The sequence below is a fragment of the Myotis yumanensis genome, unplaced genomic scaffold (assembly GCF_028538775.1).
Source record: "Myotis yumanensis isolate MYYU_CA2020_CCGP unplaced genomic scaffold, mMyoYum1.0.hap1 SCAF_2, whole genome shotgun sequence".
NCBI classification, from domain to species: Eukaryota; Metazoa; Chordata; class Mammalia; order Chiroptera; family Vespertilionidae; genus Myotis; species Myotis yumanensis.
Window position 1 is genome coordinate 107317797 of NW_027223753.1, and position 19562 is coordinate 107337358.

Consider the following 19562-nt stretch of genomic DNA (forward strand, 5'->3'; position numbering starts at 1 on the left):
AACACCAGACCAGTATTATAAAAAATGTTAAAGAAGAAACAATTTTTAAGAAGAAACAATGAAAAAAAGAAAACTATTTGAATAACAAAATAGCAATAAATACATATCTATCAACAATGACTTTAATCTTTTTTTCTTATTTAAAATATATATTTTTTAAAAATATATTTTATTGATTTTCCACAGAGAAGAAGGGAGAGGGATAGAGAGTTAGAAACATCGATGAGAGAGAAACATCGATAAGCTGCCCCCTGCATGCCCCCCACTGGGGATGTGCCCGCAACCAAGGTACACGCCCTTGACCGGAATTGAACCTGGGACCCGTCAGTCCGCAGGCTGATGCTCCATCCACTGAGCCAAACCGGTTCGGCTTATTTAAAATATTTTAATTTCTAAAAAAGCTTAAGCCATTTTAATTACACAGTATTTAATACTTTCAACAAACTGAAAAGTAAAACAAATTACTTAAGTCAGTTTTATTTACTTTCTAAGTTCGCCCCCCTGGAGGATGCAAAAATCAACTAAGTGAAATATATAAATTAATGCAATGTCAGTATTTAGCTAAAAGGATTTTTAAAAGTAAAGTTCATTTGGTAATTCCATGCAAGTAATACAAACTGGCAGTCAGACATCCCCCAAGGGGTTCCAGATTGGAGAGGGTGCAGGCCGGGCTGAGGGACACCCCCCCACCCCCCCACAATGCATGAATTTCATGCACTGAGCCACTAGTCTACTTATATAAAAACCATGGGTGGTGTTCATCAGGACCACAACCGCTGTGACCAAGCAGAAGGAAGTCAGTCCTGCAGGGGTTGTCTTGGCAACGGCTGCGCCCTCCCCCGAGCTGTTTCCTGGAACTGTTTCCTGTAAGGGCGGGGTTTGAGGCAGGGAGTGTGTAGGCATATCTTTCTAAAGTGTGCCACGCCAGCACGGCCAGGGGTGAACCTGAGTGGGGGTGGCTGAAAGGCTTAGAAAAGATAGACAAGAGAATGAAAGCCAGGTCTCAGTGAGACACTGCTTCTCTGAGAGACAGCGACCACACCCACAGCCATGCCTTTATTTTATAGCAAATCCTATGAGGCAAAGTAAGGGCATGACCAAGATGTTTACAACATTCTCCTGGGTTTTAATCCTACTCAACTACATGCACCTGAACTCTATCAAGCCTACATCACTCAGGCATGTGGGGCCACGTGTTTGGACCATAGGTTCAAGCTTACAACTACAGCTGTTGGCTATAATTGTGCTGGGAGGGCCCTGCCCCTCCAAGCTGGGACTTGCATGTGGCAATGAGAGGACTGTGCCCTCTCATCAGTCCAAGGCTTGAACCTGTCCAAAACACTGTAGCAGCTCCCCACAATAAAGTTTTAATTCTGTTTCTTTGTTACTAATGTTGTGGCCCCACCCCATAACAAAGAAACAATTTCTGGAGGATGAGGCCCAGGAATCAGGATTTTAAAAAGATTCCCAGGTGATTCTAATGTGCAGCCAAGGTTGAGAACCACTGCTATAGATAATATTAAAAATATATCTAAACGTGCAATTCTTTGTCCAAAAAATGAGCACATTCAAAAATTAAATGAAGAAAATTTGGATATACTCAATGGAGATTTTCACACATATTTGAGTGATGATTCCATTGATTCCACAGATGATGCTGAAAAGGAAAATTTTCCCATCGAATTTCTTAATAGTATTACTCTTTCAGGAATGCCGTGTCATAAATTAAAATTGAAAGTGGGTGCAATCATCATGCTATTGAGAAATCTCAATAGTAAATGGGGTCTTTGTAATGGTACCAGATTTATTATCAAAAGAGTACAACATAACATTATCGAAGCTGAAGTATTAACAGGGTCTGCAGAGGGAGAGGCTGTTTTGATTCCAAGAATTAATTTGTCCCCATCTGACACTGGCCTCCCATTTAAATTGATTCAATGATGGTTTCCTGCGATGACAGCATTTGTGATGACTATAACTAAATCACAAGGACAAACTCTAGACAAAGTAGGCATATTCCTACCTGAACCCATTTTTGCACATGGTCAGTTATATGTTGCTTTCTCTTGAATTTGAAGAGCATGTGATGTTACAGTTAAAGTTCTAAGTACTTCATCACAAGGGAAATTAGGCAAGCACTCTGAAAGTGTTTTCACTCTTAATGTGGTGTGCAGGGAGATATTAGAATAAGTTTAATCACTTTATCAGTCATTGTTTGCATCACTATTGTTTTTATATCATGGTTTTGTTGTTTTCATATTATGTTTTTATTGTTTTCATATCATGTTTTTGTCTTTTTTATATCATGCCTCTGTTGTTCTTATATCCTTTTGTTACTGTTAATTTATTAATAAATTTATATATTATTTTCATATACATTTTACTAATTTCCTTTCATCTCTCACACTTCTATTATAGAGATAGGGCAAATAGCAATATTACAATATCTCTGCTAATTAATTACCTTTTAAAAAATATATATATTATTGATTTTTTACAGAAAGGAAGGGAGAGGTATAGAGAGTTAGAAACATTGATGAGAGAGAATCATCGATCAGCTACCTCCTGCACACTTCCCACTGAGGTTGTGCCCGCAACCAAGGTACATGCCCTTGACCGGAATTGAACCCGGGACCCTTGAGTCCACAGGCTGATGCTCTATCCACTGAGCCAGACCGGTTAGGGCAATTAATTCCCTTTTAATGTGCACGAATTCTGTGCACCAGGCTACTAGTATATCATAATGCTTAAGAATATTCACCCTATTAAAAGACTTGCCTGGCTTCAGTTCTACCAGCTATGATCACATTCCTTAACTTTGTGTGAACAGCCATCATCAATAAAATAAGAATAAAATTTACCTAAGACACAAAGAATTAAATGAATACTCAATATAGCACTCAAAGCAAGGACTGACATACAGTAAATATGCAACTGCTGTTTTATTTATAAAAAATATACAGACTTGTTTCTTTGTGGCACTTGTAATCACATAACCTTTGTAAGGGCTCAGAATGTTCACAAAGCCAGACCTAAGAAACTACTATGTCTAGAAACTTATCAGAGTGAGACACTAGTAGAAAAATATGAAGTGGCATATTATTTCTATTTGTATGTGGTATAAATATTCCAAGTTTTCCTGAAGTAATTAAAGTTTAAATCATGACAGAGAATATATGAATCAGAAAGTAATGATATCTAGTTGATACCTAAGATTGAATATAATAAATTTACAATTTACTTTTTTTATGAAAATAATATAATTACATTGCATTTTATTTAAGCTGAAGATTACAGAGAGGACATCTCCATATATCAATTTTAATTAACATTTACATCAAGGAATTCCTTAGAAATACTGCCTAGAACAGTGGTCGGCAAACTCATTAGTCACCAGAGCCAAATATCAACAGTACGATTGAAATTTCTTTTGAGAGCCAAATTTTTTAAACTTAAACTATATAGGTAGGTACATTGTTATTGACTTAATTAGGGTACTCCTAAGCTGGCCTTTGCTTAAAACGTCCTCAATCTGAGGGGTCGACCTCAGCGAACGTACCCCCACTTCTTCTAACTCCACTTCTTCAAAATAGACTCACCCAGGCCGAAAACCGACTTCTGCGATGGGCCACGAAGTTTCAATTGCACTGTACATGTGCGCCCTAACGTGGTATTTTGTGGAAGAGCCACACTCAAGGGGCCAAAGAGCCACATGTGACTCGCGAGTCGCAGTTTGCCGACCACTGGCCTAGAAAATCTGAGATGTATTGGGAAGCAAATTTAAAATATTTCTTTGACTTTAAATAGTTTGTTATTTTTCTATTATGGTTGACATACAATATTATATTACTTTCAGGTGTATAACTGTACACCCCAGTTATTAGACCTTATATAATTTACTAAGTGATCACCTTGATAAATCTATTACCCATCTGACACCATACATAGTTAACACAATATTATCTACACTAATAAAAGAGAAAAATGGTAATTGGCGTATGACCGCTACCCTTCCGATTGGCTAATCAGCATATCCTTATGCAAATTAACTGTCAGCCAAGATGGCGGCCGGCAGCCAGGCAGCTGGAAGTGAACATGAGGCTTGCTTGCTCCAGGGACTGCAGACTCCAACATTCCCCGCCTGACTTGCCGGCCTCTGAGCTGGCAGTTTGAAACTTTGTAACAAATATAGCCAGCTGGGATCTCAGAGCTGAAGTTATACATTGTTTCGATTATAGAATGGCAAACAAACCAGCAGCAGAAGCCTCAGAGCTAGAGCCAGAGCTAAAGCTGGCCCAGAAGAAAAAAAAAGAAAAGAAAAAAAGGAGTGGTTGAGAGCTTCAGTCAAAACCGCCAGCCTGAAAGCAGCCCTCAGCCCCTCACCCAGACTGGCCAGGCACCCCAGTGGGGACCCCCACCCTGATCCAGGACACCCTTCAGGGCAAACCAGCCAGCCCCCAGGCCTCTATCCTATATAGTAAAAGGGTAATATGTCTCCCAGCACCGGGATCAGTGGAGCCGAGAGGTCTCCTGGCACCAGATCAGCGTGACAGGGTGCAGCGCCCAAAACCCCTGATCGCCCTGCAGCTCTGTGTGTGACAGGGTGCGGCATCCCAACCCTCTGATCGGCCCTGCTCTGTGTGTGACAGGGGGTGGCGCCCCAACCTCCCCCCCGCCACCATGGGCCCTGCTCTGTCTGTGACGGGGTAGAGCCATAACCTCCCCATCGGCCCTGCCCTGAGTGTGACAGTGGTGGCACCCCAACCCCCTGATCCGCCCTGCTCTGTGTGTGACAGGGGGCAGTGCCCTAACTCCCCTATCGGCCCTACTCTGTGCGTGACGGGGGAGCTCCCAAACCCCCTGATGGGCCCTGCTCTGTGCATGAGTGGGGGGAGCTCCCCAACCCCCTGATGGGCCCTGCTCTGTGTGTGACAAGGCGGGGGGCAGTGCCCCAACCCCCTGATTGGCCCTGATCTGTGCGTGACAGGGGGCAGCGCCCCAACCCCCTGATTGGCCCTGCTCTGTGCATCACAGGGGGTGGTGCCACAACCTCCCCATTGACCTTGCCTTGAGTGTGATAGGGGGTGGTTCCCCAACCCCCCAATCAGCCCTACCCTGAGCGTGACTGAGGGTGGCATCACAACCTCCCAATCCGCCCTGCTCTGTGCATGACAGGGGGCAGCGCCCCAACTCCCCAATCAGCCCTGCTCTGAGCCCGACCAGGGGCTGCACCTAGGGATTGGGCCTGCCCTCTGCCACCCAGGAGCAGGCCTAAGCCAGCAGGTCGTTATCTCCCGAGGGGTCCCAGACTGCGAGAGGGCACAGACCGGGCTGAGGGACCCCCCCTTCCCCCCCGAGTGCACAAATTTTTGTGCACCGGGCCTCTAGTTGACTATATTTCTTATGCTGTACATTACATCCCCACGACTATCCTTTAACTACCAATTTGTATCTCTTTTTTTATGTTTTTTATTGATTTTAAAAGGATGAAGGGAAGGGAAGAGAGAGAGAGAGAAAGAGAGAGAGAGAGGGAGAGAGAGAGAAACATCAACATGAGAGAGAAACATTGATAGGTTGCCTTCCATACACACACCAATCGGGGATCAAATCCATGATCTTTCAGTGTACTGGGCCATGATCTAACCAACTGAGTCAGACCAGTGGGGACCCAATTTGTACTTCTTAATCCCTTCACTTTTTCACCCATCCCCCAACCTCCTTCCCATCTGGCAACTGTCAAAATGCTTTCTGTATCTGTGAGTCAGTTTCTGTTCTGCATGTTTATTTATTTTGCTTTTTACATTTCACATATACTTAGTAAGTGAAATCATATGGCATTTGTCTTCCTCTGACTTCTCTCAGCACAATACCCTCTAGTCCACCCATGTTGTTGCAGATAGCAAGATATCATTCTTTTTTATGGCTGAGTCATAGTCTATTGTATATATGCACCACTTTTTTAAAGATAGATTTTTATTGATTTCAGAGAGGAAGGAGAGGGAGGGAGAGAGAGAGAGAGAGAGAGAGAGAGAGAGAGAGAGAGAGAGAGAAAGAGAATTATCAATGATGAGAAAGAATCATCAATCAGCCGCCTCCTGCATGTCCCCCACTGGGAATTGGGCCCTCAACCCAGGCATGTGCCCTTGACTGGAACAGAACCTGGGACCTTTCAGTCCGAAGGCTGACGCTCTATCCACCGAGCCAAACTAGCTAGGGCTATATGTACCACTTCTTTATCCATTCATCTATTGATAGACACTTAGGCTGCTTCCATATCTTGGCTATTGTAAATCATGCTGCAATGAACATAGGGATATATATGTCTTTTCGATTTAGTATTTTGGGTTTCTCCTCTAAATACCCAAAGTAGAATCGCTGGGTCCTCCATTGTCTCTTTATATATAGCCTTTGTTTTAAAGTATATTTTGTCTCCTATAAGTATTGCTACCCCAGATTATTTTTGGTTTGTTTGTTTCCATTTTCATTAAATATATTTTCCTTTACTTTCAGTTTGTTTTTCGATTTGAAATGAGTCTCTTGTAGACAGCATATGTAAGGGTCTTATTTCCTTATCCATTAAGTCTCCATAGGTATTTTGATTGAAGCATTTAATCCATTTGCATTTAAGGTAATTGTTGAGTCCACTCAGTCCTCCAGTGGCAGCACCTGGCAGGAAATGGAAGTGAGGGAAAAGCAAGGAGAGGTTGTTCCTGCCTTGTTTGTAGTGTTTGCTTTTGCCCAGCCTAGTCTGGTGGTGGGGTGATCCTACACATGGGGCTCCCAGTGAGGAGTTCGTTGACATTGTAATGACTCTGAGTGACATTGGGACAGACCCTAGAGTTTAAGGATGTGGGTCCCAGTTGCAGAGCTTTCTCCATGGCTGAGGCTGGCAGCCTTTTTCAATGCTGGTCACTTTTGCATTTGGAGGTCAGGAGCGGTGAGATGGAAGGACATGCCAGCAAGGAACCACCGTGGTTTGTCTGACTTCTAGCAGAAGCTGGTACCCAGTGAGGGTTTCAGAAAATTGCCCACAGGGATGTCCAAGAGCAGCTTAGAGTCCGGGAGTTACATAGGCAGTCCCAGACTGGCTGAGACCATGGTGCAGTTCCTGTTAAAAGAAGACGATTACATCCTAATCTGCAAATTCAATCCAGGCCCTGGAATCCTGACTCAAGCATTACTTCAAAGAGGTGCCAGAGTGATTGCTGTTGAAAATGATAAAACTTTTATTCCACATTTGGAGTCCCTAGGGGGAATGCTGGGAAGAAAACTACACATTATCCACCGTGTCTTCTTTAAACTGGGTCCTAGTCGTTTTGGAGTAGTAAAACCTGTTGTGAATCCAAAGTTGCTTTTCTGCAATTTGGGAATAGAAAAACTTCCTTGGTCAGAAGGTATCCCTTTAAAAGTCGTTGGAATCTTCCCAACTAAAAATGAGAAAACGATGATTTGGAAACTTTTACATGACATATATTCCTATACTTCTGTATATAGATAATGGGCGAGTAGAACTAAATTCGTTTGTTAATGAGTTGGAATACAAACCTGTACTATGCATTAAGTGTGCTCTGGCAAGTAGCTTGTGAGATTAAGCTTCTGCATACAGAATCTTTGTCATCATTTGACATATGCAGCCAAAGTGGGCAACTGGAAAAGCCAGAGTGAAGAGAATCCTTAGAACAACAAATACAGCAAAACCTGTGTTTTATTCAATTGACTCCTCATAAAAATTTATTTTCACTTTTAACACCTATTATGATGTATTTTTTCACATGATAAAGCAGTGTTTTTTGAAGCACCATTGCAAGCTAATAGACCACATAAATTCATTGAGTCCAATTGATGCAATGGATATAATGAAGAAACTAAAACAAGATAAAACAACAAAAATAACAGATATGTATCCTCCAGACTTTAAACACCTTTTTGAAACTATAGAATGTTCCTAAAGTCATACCTATTAGTGGCTATATGATGACTTCAGGGAAGATGTAGTCATATAGGGAACTGGACTGCCAAGACAGTAGCTGGAGCCATTTATTTTATTTGGAAATTATGAAACAAATGAAAAAGAGCTAAGTTTTTAAAGTTCACATCCTTTCACAGAAGGTAACTGTTCTTGTTTTGCATAAACAAGGCAGTTCTTTAATTCTGAAGTTAATACCATTAGTACATTGGATAAAACTATGGCTGCCATTTTATTTACAACTGAATAAAATGAAAACTTCACTTAATTGTGGATTTGATCAGGTTAGATTTATTTTGTTTTGAATTCCTATCTACTGTCAATATACTTGTAGTCGGACATCCCTCTCACAATCTGGGACCGCTGGCTCCTAACCGCTTATCTGCCTGCCTGCCTGATTGCTCTTAACCACTATGCCTGCTGGCCTGCTCCCCCCAACTGCCCTCCCCTGCCAGCCTGATCACCCCTAACTGCCTCCACCTTGGCCCTGCCACCATGGCTTTGTTTGGAAGGATGTCCAGAAGGTCTCCTGGTCTAATTAGCATATTACCCTTTTATTAGTATAGATTGCTTCTTGGCTGAGATGTCATTCAATATATACATTTAGAGAGTAACCAGCTTAATTTTATTCTTATTTTCCTGAGAAAAGTAGCTATGATCATAATATAAAATTCTTGATCTAATTGAGTTTCAGGATGTGTTCGTTTGAAAGGCTCACTCTACAACAAAGTATAAAAAGAAGCCTCTTTCATGATGCCAGATGGGCAAAATCATTTCCACATGAGATAAATGTAGTCCACACTCTTGGCACAGCTGCTTTGTCTATTCCTTAGCCACATGGGGCATGTCACACAGAAAAGGAAGAAAAGATGAGGGCAGACCAATTAGTGGATGCCATAATTTCTGCTATGGCCTATAGCAGCTAGATGGCATCATTAGTGTTTCTCCACTTATTCTCAAAAGGAAAAACCTAAGTTGATGACCTCATGCATACATGGGTGCATGCATACAACAAAGGCAATATATATTAGAGGCCCGGTTCAGGAAATTCATGCAGGGGGGGTGTGTGTCCCTCAGCCCAGCCTGCACCCTCTCCTATCTGGGACCCCTTGAGGAATGTTCGACTGCCCATTTAGGCCCGATCCTGGTGGGATCGGGCCTAAATGGGCAGTCGGACATCCCTCTCACAATCCAGGACTGCTGGATCCCAACCGCTTGCCTGCCTGCCCGCCTGATTGCCCCTAACTGCTTCTGTCTGCCAGCCTGATCACCTCCTAACCACTCCCCTGACAGCCTGATCAATGCTTAACTGCTTCCCTGCCGGCCCTATTATTCCTAATTGCCCGCCCCTGCCAGCCTGGTCACCCCCAACTGCCCTCCCCTGCAGGCCTAGTCCCCCCCAACTGCCCTCCCCTCCTGGCCTTCTTGTGGAGGCCATCTTGTGTCCACATGAGGGCAGCAATCTTGTGTGTTGGACTGACGGTCAATTTTCATATTACCCTTTTATTATCCATACCAATAAAAGAGAAATATGTAAATTGACCATCACTTCATGATGCCCACCGCCAATTAGGAGTGAGTATGCAAATTAACCCAACAAAGATGGCGGTGGCCTGACCCCCCTCCCCCAACCGCTCCAGGCCTCTGGGCAGAACACCTCCTCAGGGCCTCCTCCCTGTTGCGCTCCACACTGGTCAACCGTCCTTGCAGCGTCCCTGTGGCTTAGCCCCTGGCCTCAGAGGTAACCCTCTGGTGCCTAAGGTCATAGCTCCCGCTGTCTGGCATCTCCCTCTACCCCACCTCTGCCCCACTGCTCTGGTGGAGCAGCCCCATGGGCACAGATGCGCGAGTTAGCTCACTCATGCTCTGGGAGCCCCAGGCCAGCCAAGGGGTGATGGTGGTGGCCATGGCGGCAGCAGCAGGTAGCTCAGCTTTGTTTTGAATAGATGAAAGAGGCCACCTACACAGTAAACCAAATTATCAGATCTCCCACCTCCCTATCTCGCCAAATCAAGAAGGGAGGGGTGATGGGCATGGAGGGAGGGTGGGTGAAGGGTAGAGGGGTAAGAGGATGAGGAAGGGGGCCAGTTGCATCCCACTTTCATAATGGCAAAGTGAAAAGCACTAGCACACCCAACCTCTCCAGTCCTCACCGCCTGCCTTGCTCCGCCCACCTCTTCCCCTCCCTGCCTCCCTGGGAGTGCCAGCACTGCACAGAGAAACTCTCTGGAGAAGGAGGGTAAGAAGGAAGCAGCATCGGAGTGCACAGGGCTTGCCACTGCTGCCGCCGCTGCACAGGCTGCTGGAGCGAGCCCACCACGTGCTGGCAGCCAGGGGAAGGAAGGCCTATTCTTGCATGAATCTTCATGCATTGGGCTTCTAGTATAGGATATATATATATATATATATATATATATATATAATCATATAATAAAGAGGTAATATGCATATTGACCATCTCTTCCTCATGTCATCACAAGATGGCTGTGCCCACAGCATAGGCGGGGTTCCTGTAATGAGCCATAATGAGTGATCAGCAGGGACCTGAGGCTGTGTGGCACCGGGCCAGGCCAGGGGACCTGAGGCTGCACTCCCCGCCCAGCGGGGCTTGACAGGGGACCTGAGGCTGCGGCCCCCACACAGCAGGGCTTGATGGGGGACCTGAGGCAGTGCCCTCCATCTGGCGAGGCTTGACAGAAGTGGGGCCAGCCAGGTCTGGATCTCGCCCAATGGGGGTGGGGCCAGCCGGGTCTGGGTCTTGTGTGATTTTGAGGTGCATGCAGGTGGGCAGGGACTTGACTCTGGGTCCCGCAGTGTGCCCCAGACTCTGACAGGAGAAAGATTTTCTTTTCTAAAAATTTTTTTTATTGTTTAAAGTACTACAAATAGTAGTACAAATGTTTCCTTTTTCTTTTCCAATTGACCTTCCCCCAGCCTCCCATACTCACTGGCACATGCCCTCACCCCCCTCCCAGTGTCTTGTGTCCATTGGTTATGCTTATATACATGCATACAAGTCCTTCGGTTGATCTCTTACCCCCCACCCTACCCCTCCAGCCTTCTCGCTGTAGTTTGACAGTCTGTTTAATGCATCTCTGCCTCTGTATCTATTTTTATTCATCAGTTTATGTTTTTTTATTATCCATACATGAGTGAGATCATGTGATATTTTTCTTTTACTGACTGGCATATTTCACTTAGCATAATGCTCTCCAGTTCCATCCATGCTGTTGCAAATAGTAAGAATTCTTTCTTTTTCATAGCAGCATAGTATTCCATTGTGTAGATGTACCACGGTTTTTCTAATCCCTTCATCTGCTGATGGGCATTTAGGCTGTTTCCAAATCTTAGCTATGGTAAATTGTGCTGCTATGAACACAGGAGTGCATATATCTTTTCTGATTGGTGTTTCTGTTTTCTTGGGATACATTCCTAGAAGTGGTATTACTGGGTCAAATGGGAGTTCCACTTTAAATTTTTCGAGGAAAGTCCATACTGTTTTCCACAGTGGCTGCACCTGTCTGCATTCCCACCATAAATGTAAAGCAGTGCACGAGTGTTCCTTTTTCTCCACATCCTCTCCAGCACTTGTTGTTTGTTGATTTGTTGATGATAGCCATTCTGACAGGTGTGAGAGGGTACCTCATTGTTGTTTTGATTTGCATCTCTCAGATGATTAGTGACTTTGAGCACGTTTTTATGTCTCTTGGTTCTGAATGTCTTCTTTTGAAAGTGTCTATTTAGGTCCTTTGCCCATTTTTTGATTGGGTTGTTTATCTTCCTTTTGTTAAGTTGTATGAGTTCACTGTAAATGTTGGAGATTAAACCCTTACCGGTGATAGCATTGACACATATGTTCTCCCATGCAGTGGGCTTTCTTGTTGTTTTACTGATGGTTTCTTTTGCTGTGCAGAAGCTTTTTATTTTCATGTAGTTACATTTGTTTATTTTCTCTTTAGTTTCCATTGCGCTCGTAGCTGTATCGGTGAAGAAATTGCTTTGGCATATGTCTGAGATTTTGCTGCCTGTGGATTCCTCTAGTACTTTTATGGTTTCCTGTCTTATGTTTAAGTCCTTTATCCATTTTGAGTTTATTTTTGTGTATGGTGTAAGTTGGTGGTCTAGTTTCATCTTTTTGCATATATCTGTCCAATTTTCCCAACACCATTTATTGAAGAGACTGTCTTGACTCCATTGTATGCTCTTGCCTCCTTTGTCAAATATTAATTGAGCATAATGGCTTGTGTCAATTTCTGGATTCTCTGTTCTGTTCTACTGGTCTATATGTCTGATCTTATACTAGTACCAGGCAATTTAGAAAACAATGGCCTTGTAGTACAGCTTGATATCTGGTATTGTGATCCCTCCAATATTGTTCTTCTTTCTTAAGATTGCTGCAGCTATTTCGGGGTCTTTTTTTTAATTCCAGATGAATTTTTAGAGAATTTCTTCTAGGTCTTTGAAGTATGCCATTGGTATTTTAATGGGGATTGCATTGAATTTATAGATTACTTTGGGTAATATGGACATTTTAATGATGTTGATTTTACCAATCCATGACCATGGTATACTCGTCCATTTGTTCATGTCTTCCTCTATCTCTTTTTTCAGCTTTCTGAAATTTTCTGAGTACAGGTCCTTTATCTCCTGGGTTAATTTTATTCCTAGGTATCATAATTTTTTTGTTGCAATGATAAATGGGATTGCTTTTTAATTTTTCTTTCTCTGAGTTCATTATTGGTGTATAGAAAAGCCATAGACTCCGGGTGTTAATTTTGTATTCTGCTACATTTCAAAATTCATTTATTAAGTCTAATAGTATTTTGATGGCATCTTTGGGGTTTTCTATGTACAATATCATGTCCTCTGTGAATAAGGACAGTTTTACTTCTTCTTTTCCAATTTGGATGCCTTTTATTTCTTCTTCTTGTCTGATCGCAATGGCTAGTATGTCGAACAGGAGTGGTGAAAGTGGGCATCCCTGTCTTGTTCCTGTTCTTAGGGGAAATGGTTTTAGTTTTTGTTCATTGAGTATGATGTTGGCTGTGGGTTTGTCATATATGGCTTTTATTATGTTGAGGTATGATCCTTCTCTTCCCACCTTGCTGAGGGTTTTTATCAGGAAAGGGTGTTGGATTTTGTCAAATGTGTTTTTTTTTTGCATTAATGCATATGATTATATGGTTTTTATCTCTCAGTTTGCTTATATGGTGTATCACATTTATTGATTTGTGGATATTGTACCATCCTTTCATCCCCAGTATAAATCCTACTTGTTCATGGTGTATGATCTTTCTAATGTAATACTGGATTCGATTTGCTAGACTTTTGTTGAGGATTTTGGCGTCTATGTTCATGAAGGATATTGGCCTGTAATTCTCTTTCTTTGTATTGTCTTTATCTGGTTTTGGGAGTAAGGTAATGCTGGCTTCATAGAAAAAGCTTGGAAGTGCTCATTTCTCTTGAATTTTTTGGAATAGTCTGAGGAAGATAGGTTTTATTTCTTCTTTGAATGTTATAAAACTCACCTGTGAAGCCATCTGGTCTAGGGCTTCTGTTTATTGGAAGTTTTTGATTACTGCTTCAATTTCCTCCATAGTCATTGGTCTATTCAGATTTTTTGATTGCTCCTGGTTGAGTTTTGTAAGGTCATATTTTTTAAGAAATATGTCCATTTCTTCTCTGTTGACCAGTTTGTTGGAATAGAGTTGCTCATAGTATTTTTTCTTAAGGTTCTTCGTATTTCTGTAAGGTCTGTTGTTATTTTGCCTCTTTTGTTTCTGATTTTGTTTATTTGGTTCTTGTCTCTTTGCTTCTTGGTGAGCCTGGCTAGAGTTTCACAATCTTGTTTGTCCTTTCAAAGAACCAGCTCTTGGTTTCATTGATCTTTTGTATTATTGTTTTGGTGTCTATATCATTTATTTCTGTTCTGATCTTTATTATTTCCTTCCTACTGCTCACTCTGGGCTTTTCTTGTTGCTATCTTTCTGATTCTTCATGTTGCAGAGTTAGATGTTTTATTATCAGTTGTTGTTGTTTTTGTTTTTGTTTTTGAGGTAGGCATGTAATGCTGTGAACTTCCCTCTCAGGACTGCTTTCATTGTGTCCCAAAGATTTTGGATTGTTGTGTTTTCATTGTCATTTGTTTCCAGGATGTGTTTTATTTCTTCTTGATCTCTTCTGTAACCCATTCATTAGCATGCTATTCAGCCTCCAAGTGTTGGAATTTTTGTGATTGTTTTTACTGTAGCTGATTTCTGGTTTTATGCCATTGTGATCTAAGAAGATGCTTGATATGATTTCAATCCTATTGAATTCGGAGAGACTTTGCCTGTGTACCAATATATGGTGTATTTTTGAAAATGTCCCATGTGCACTTGAGAAGAATGTATATTCTGTAGTTTTGGGCTGGAATGTTCTAAAGATGTTGATTAAGTCCATATGATCTAGTGAGTCATTTAGGATTAATGTTTCTTTGCTAATTTTTTTTGTCTAGAGGATTTATCTAATGATGATAATGGGGTATTAAAGTCTCCTACTATGATTGTGTTGCTGTCATTCTCATCCCTGATATCTTCCAGAAGATTTTTATGTATTTGGGTTCTCCTGCATTGGGTGCATAACTGTTTACCAGAGTTATATCCTCTTGTATAGATTCCTTTAAAATTATGAAGTGGCCTTTCTTGTTTCTTGTTATGGTCTTCACTTTGAGGTCTATTTTGTCAGATATAAGTATTGCTACCCCAGCTTTTTTTCATTTCCATTTGTCTGATAGATATTTTTCCATCCCTTCAATTTCAGTCTTTGTGAGTCCCTTGTTCTGAGGTGGGTCTCCTGTAGACAGCATATAATGGGTCATGTTTTTTTTATCCATTCATTCACTCTATGTCTTTTGATTGGAACATTTAATCCATTTACGTTTAATGTTATTATTGATAGGTACTTGTTTGTAGCCATTTCTGTATTTTATCCCTGTGTTCCTTCCTCCCTTTCTATTTCTTATTTTTACAGCATTCCCTTTAGCATTTCTTGCATTGCTGGCTTGGTAGTGATAAACTCCCTTAGTTTTTTTGTTTTTTGTTTTGTTTTTTTTTGTTTGTTTGTTTGTTTGTTTTGTTTTTTTGTCTATGAAGTTCCTCATTTCCCCTTAAATTTTGATTGATAGCCTTGCTGGATAGAGTATTCTTGGATTCAGTCCTTTGTTTTGCATCACTTTGTATACCTCCTTCAATTCCCTTCTAGCTTGATGTGTTTCTGTTTTTAAATCATTTGATAATCTGTTAGGGGATCCTTTGTAGGTAACTCTCTGTCTCTTGCAACCTTTAAGATTCTCTCTTTGTTGTTAATATTTGCCATTGTAATTATGACGTGTCTTGGTGTGGATCTTTTGGGATTCATCTTGCTTGGGATTCTGTACTTGTGTAAGTTTTTTCTTCCCCATATCAGGCACGTTTTCTGTCATTACTTCTTCAAATAGATTTTCTAATCCTTGCTGCTCTTCTGGTTTTTCTGGCAGCCCTATTATACGTATGTTACTTCATTTTGCATTGTCCCAAATCTCCCTTAGCTTCTCCTCCTGTTTTTTAATTTTTTTTCTCCAGTTGCTGTTCAGATTGTGCTTGCTTCTGTACCTTATCTTCTAACTCACTAATTTGGTCCTCTGCCTCTTCTAGTCTACTGTTGAAACCTTCCCTGGTGTTTTTGATTGTAGCAATATCACTTTTGATTTCTTCCTGATTTTTGCATAGGTTGTTGATTTTCTTGTCCATGTTGATTTTCTTGTCTGGTGTATGAACTGTATGACCATTACTCTGAATTCTTTTTCTGTCATGTTGCATGCTTCCATTTCTCTTATTTCCTTTCTTGACGATTCCTCATTTTCTTTCCTCTGGGGATTGTTTCATTGTCTCCCCATTCTAACTATCACCAGAAGGTTCAAATGTCAAGTTTTGGGGGCCTGGGACGTGGGCAATTGGAGCTTCGCACCCCCCAAGTGTCACTGAAGAGCTCCGACACCAAGATGTGTGGCTGCCATGGATTGATTGGTGGGAGCCATGCTCACCCAGGACCAGAGTTACCTGCGCTTAGTGTGGCCTCGTGTGCAAACCTAGAATCAGGAACCCCACCTGTGCTGCACTGAAACAGAGACCCCTCTGGCATGTGCCAAAAATTAGAGTCCCCTAGTCATGTCAGGCATCAGATACCCCCTGTGTCCATGCCAAGAATTGAGTATCAGAGTCTCTGTTTCTTGGTGCGATCTTGCGTTGAGAATCAAGGTCCCAGTGTGCGCATGTGCCAACAATTGGAGTCACTGGCTCTTAGTGTGAATGCACTTAGAATCAGGGATCCCAGGCGGGCATGATGAGAAACAGGGTCAAGTCACTGGTGCTCAATGCTGCCTCTCTGGCGGAGAATCAGGGTCCTCGGTCTCCTTGGGGTACCAAGTTGCACAGTTGCACTGTGTCTGCAGGAGGTCCACTCCTGCCCTGCGGAATATAGCTTTCTGTGTGCGCTTGCCCTAAATCAAAGTGAGGTGGCACTGCCGCCCTGTGTGGGCATGGGGTCTCATCACGGGAGTGCACGCTGAGGGAAACAAACTCCCTGTGTTCACGCTCCCAGGCTCAAATTCAGCACAGCCTCTCTGTGTGAGTGCAGGGTCTGGTCGCAGGAACCATACTCCCCAAGTTTGCACACCCAGGGTCAAATTTAGCGCAGCCTTCCTGTGTTGGTGCTGGGTTTGGTTGTGGGAAATAAACTCTCCAAGACCGCAACCCAGGCTTAAATTCAGCACAGCCTCCCTATATGGGCATGGGGTCTGGTTGTGGGAAACAAACTTCCTGTGTCCACGACCCAGGCTCAAATTCAGGTACAGCAACCACTGCTGTGTGTGGGCAGGAGGCCTGTTTGCGCTGGAGAGGGTCTGGCAGTTCCTATGCCACTGCTGCAGGCCAGCGGGGAGTGGGATTGGCTCTGTGACTCACCGAAAACTACAGCCAGGGTGCCTGGGGTCTTGGTGTCCGTGGGTCTGCAGCTGTGGTTGCAGTTCTTTTACCCAATGGCTGTAGGGTCCTGGTTTGCAACTGAGACAAGATTGGGTAGTGGTGAGGCTAGGATCCTAGTCTCAAGCAGTTCTGTTCTTCAAGATGGCATGGTCTCTGTGCTGGTAGTGTCCTCCGCAGAGTGTTTGCAGTTGCAGTGGGGTTTCGCTGTCTAAGACTTCCCGGTTTGGCAGCCCCTTGGGAAACCTGCAGGATCTAACTGTCCCTAGCTTTCTCTCTCTCCCTCACACACACACACACCCCACAGGTCCACACACTCCTATATCACTCTGCTCCCTCACTCTCTCACACACTCTTCCTCCCTACCTTCTTGCCAGTTGTCATCTTATCTCCAGGAGGAAAATTTTCATATACATTTTACTTATGTTCTTTCATCTCTTACACTTCTATTATAGAGAAAGGGCAAATAGCAATATTAAAATATTTCCTCTAATTAATTTGCTATTAATGTGCATGAATTTCATGCACCCGGGCCACTAGTGTGTATATATATCTACACTAATAAAAGAGAAACATGCAAATTCGTGTCACTCCGCTACCTTTCCCATTGGCTAATCAGCATATCCTTATGCAAATTAACTGTCAGCCAAGATGGCGGCCGGCAGCCATGCACTGAAGCGAACAGGGAGGCTTGCTTGCTCTAGTGACTGTGTACTCCAATGTTCCCCGCCTGAGTTGCCGGCCTCTCAGCTGCAACTCTAAGCAACTATGTTGCAAATATAGAAGCTAAACAAAACCCCAGAAATCAACTTTCAGTCAGCCAGGCTTCAGCCAGACGGACCGCAACATTGTATCAATGTTTTCAGTAGCAGAGGCCTCAGAGCTAAAGCTGCCCCAGAATAGAAAAAAAAAGAAAAGAAAAAAAGGAGCTGTTGGGAGCTTCAGTCACCCGCCAGCCAGAAAACGGCCCTCAGCCCCTAAACCAGGCTGGCCAGGCACCCCAGTGGGGACCCCCAACCTGATCCAGGACACCCTTCAGGGCAAACCAGCTGGCCCCCACCCATGCACCAGGCCTCTATCCTATATAGTAAAAGGGTAATATGCCTCCCGGCACTGGATCAGCGGAGCCGCGAGGCCTCCCGGCACCAAAATCAGTGTGACAGGGGGCGGGGCCACAACCTCCCTATCCGCCCTGCTCTGTTAGTGACAGGGGAAGGCACCCCAATCCCCTGATCAGCCCTGCTCTTTGCCTGATAGGGGGGAGCTCCCCAACCCCCTGATCGCCCCGTGGCTCTGTGTGTGACAGGGGGGAGCTCCCCAATCCCCTGATTGCCCTGCGGTTCTGTGTTTGACAGGGTGTGGTGCACCAGCCGCCCCCCCCCACCCCACCGCACCACTGGGCCCTGCTCTGTGTGTGACAGGGTAGAGCCATAACGTCTCCATTGGCCCTGCCCTGAATGTGACAGTGGCGGCGCCCCAACCCCCTGATCGGCCCTGCTCCGTGAGTGACAGGGGGCAGCGCCCCAACCCCCTGATCAGCCCTGCTCTGTGAGTGACAGGGGGTGGCGCCGCAACCTCCCCATAGACCCTGCCTTGAGTGTGACAGGGGTCAGTGCCCCAACCCCCCAATCGGCCCTACCCTGAGAGTGACTGAGGGTAGCATCGCAACCTCCCAATCCGCCCTGCTCTGTGCATGACAGGGGACAGCGCCCCAACTCCCCAATCGGCCCTGCTCTGAACCTGACCAGGGGCTGCACCTAGGGATTGGGCGTGCCCTCTGCCACCCAGGAGCAGGCCTAAGCCAGAAGGTCGTTATCTCCCGAGGGGTCCCAGACTGCGAGAGGGCACAGGCCGGGCTGGGGGACCCCCCCCCCAAGTGCATTCATTTTTGTGCACCGAGCCTCTAGTATATATCTGGCATAATATGCTAATTAGACCAGACAGCCAAATGACCTTCTGGATGTCATTCCGGACATCCGGCTGGATGACCTTCTGAATGAAGCTGTGGCAGCAGGGGCTGAGGCAGAGGTGGTTAGGAGTGATCAGGCAGACAGTTGAGCAGTTAGGGGCAATCAGGCAGGCAGGCGAGTGATTGGGGTGATCAGGCAGGCCGGCAGAGGGGTTAGGGGTGATCAGGCAGGCAGGCAAGTGGTTAGGGGTGATCAGGCAGGCAGGCAAGTGGTTGGGGTGATCAGGCAGCCTGGCAGAGGTGGTTAGGGGTGATCAGGCAGCCAGGCAAGTGGTTAGGGGTGATCAGGCAGCCAGGCAAGTGGTTAGGGGTGATCAGGCAGGCCGGCAGAGGGGTTAGGGGTGATCAGGCAGGCAGGCGAGTGGTTGGGGTGATCAGGCAGCCTGGCAGAGGTAGTTAGGGGTGATCAGGGAGCCAGGCAAGTGGTTAGGGGTGATCAGGCAGGCCGGCAGAGGGGTTAGGGGTGATCAGGCAGGCAGGAAAGTGGTTGGGGTGATCAGGCAGCCTGGCAGAGGTAGTTAGGGGTGATCAGGCAGCCAGGCAAGTGGTTAGGGGTGATCAGGCAGCCAGGCGAGAGGTTAGGGGCTATCAGGCAAGCAGGCAAGTGGTTGGGGTGATCAGGCAGGCA

At 44.4% G+C, this 19562-nt stretch overlaps 1 pseudogene; it reads left to right on the plus strand.

The window, feature by feature from the left end:
• Positions 1-6847: 6847 nt before the first annotated feature.
• Positions 6848-8003, plus strand: LOC139002026 (dimethyladenosine transferase 2, mitochondrial pseudogene; annotated as a pseudogene).
• Positions 8004-19562: the final 11559 nt, after the last annotated feature.